The sequence below is a fragment of the Cryptomeria japonica genome, chromosome 4 (assembly GCF_030272615.1).
Source record: "Cryptomeria japonica chromosome 4, Sugi_1.0, whole genome shotgun sequence".
In the NCBI taxonomy this organism is placed as follows: domain Eukaryota; kingdom Viridiplantae; phylum Streptophyta; class Pinopsida; order Cupressales; family Cupressaceae; genus Cryptomeria; species Cryptomeria japonica.
In genome coordinates, this window is record NC_081408.1 from 325,652,448 (window position 1) to 325,654,414 (window position 1,967).

At 34.3% G+C, this 1,967-nt stretch overlaps 1 pseudogene; it reads left to right on the forward strand.

The window, feature by feature from the left end:
• Window positions 1–542: 542 nt before the first annotated feature.
• LOC131875462 (photosystem II protein D1-like) lies at window positions 543–1,615 on the forward strand (annotated as a pseudogene).
• The last annotated feature ends 352 nt before the right edge of the window (window positions 1,616–1,967 follow it).

Sequence of the window (1,967 nt, forward strand, 5' to 3'; positions counted from 1 at the left end):
TAAATTACTACATGGAGAAAGTCGTGTGCAATGAAAATTGAAAGCACGGTTTGGGGAGATATTTCTTGCTCTTATAAAAAGAGCAGATAATCCACTCCATCCGATGAGCTCCGAGTTCAAGTCTCAAGCAACCCATAGTACTAGAATCTAGTACCTAAAGGTATTTTTACTTATTATCCAATCCAATGTATGTTATTCATTGCTCTTAATAAGCAAGAGAGGTAGCATCCCACTATTTGGGAATCATCTGAGAAATGATAAGGTCTTTCTTACCCAATTTTCTCCAATAACATTTAACTTACCTTGAATGATAAAGAAAGAAGGAATTCTCATAGAGCGCATTAATACCTATGGATATTACACTATTCAAAAGTATTTCAATATATGTGCATATAGTTTATGGAGGAAGATACCATGAATTTCTATAGTATTCATAAAGATGTCAAAATAAATATTGGTTGACATACAGATATGAATCATATTATACTATTGAAAAACAAGTCTTATGTGTATGCTTGGTAGCTTCTAATGATTAAATAAACCAAGTTATAACCATGACCGCAATTTTAGAAAGACATGAAAGCACAAGCCTATGGAATATTTTTTGCGATTGGATAAATAGTACTGAAACTATCTTTACATTGGATGGTTCAGTGTCTTGATGATTCCTACCCTATTGACTGCAACCTCTGTATTCATTATCACTTTCATTGCATCTCCTCCACACTATATTGATGGTATTCGTGAACCTATTTCCAATTCTCTTCTTTATGGAAATAATTTTATTTTCGGTGTTATTATTCCTACCTCTGTAGCCATTGGTCTACATTTCTATCCCATATGGGAAGCAACTTCTGTTGATGAATGACTATACAATGGTGGTCCCTATAAGCTAATCATTCTACACTTCCTACTTGGTGTAGCTTGCTATATGGGTCGTGAGTGGGAGCTTAGCTTCCATCTAGGTATGCGTCCTTGGATTGTTGTTGCATATTCAGCTCTAGTAGCTACAACCACTTCTATTTTCTTGATTTACCCTATTGGTCAAGGAAGTTTCTTTGATGGTATGCCTCTAGGAATCTTTGGTACTTTCAATTTCATGATCGTATTCCAGGATGAACACAATATTCTTATGCATCTATTTCACATGTTAGGTGTAGCTGGTGTATTCAGTGGCTCTCTATTTAGTGTTATGTAAGGTTCCTTGGCAACTTTGAGTTTGATAAGGGAAACTACTGAAAATGAGTCTGCTAATCCAAGTTACAAATTTGGTCAGGAAGAAGAAACCTATAATATTGTGGCTGCTCACAGTTATTTTGGTCGATTGATCTTCCAATATGCTAGTTTCAACAACTCTCATTTTCTACATTTCTTTTTAGCTACTTGGCCAGTAGTAGGTATCTGGTTTACTGTTTTGGGCATCAACACTATGGCTTTCAACTTAAATGGATTTAATTTAAACCAATCTATTGTTGATAGTAAAGGTCGTGTAATTAACACTTGGGCCAATATCATTAATCGTGCTAACCTTGGTATGAAAGTGATGCACAAGCATAATACTCACAACTTCCCTCTAGATCTAGCTATAGTTGAAGCTAATTCTATAGATGGATAATTACTCAATCTGATGAATTGTTAGTGTCTTTCAATCCTTGAAAAGAAAAAAAGAAAGAAGTACCAAAACCGAAAGGTTTGGTACTATTTTTTCTGTCTAATTTTTCCATCATAAAACTAAAAAAATTTGCGAGCAGAGCACAATAACTGTTTGTTGTGCATCCAATAGGAATTGAAGCCGTGACTTCCCAATTATGAGTTGGCTACTTTAACCATTCAACCATGGATACATAATAATAATAAGTATTGGCTCAGATCTTAAATTGGATACCCAAAACTATTGTTTTCAACAAACAAATAAAGAAATGTAATGAACTTGTTCGAGAGTTGTATTGAAGGTTATTTATCTTGCA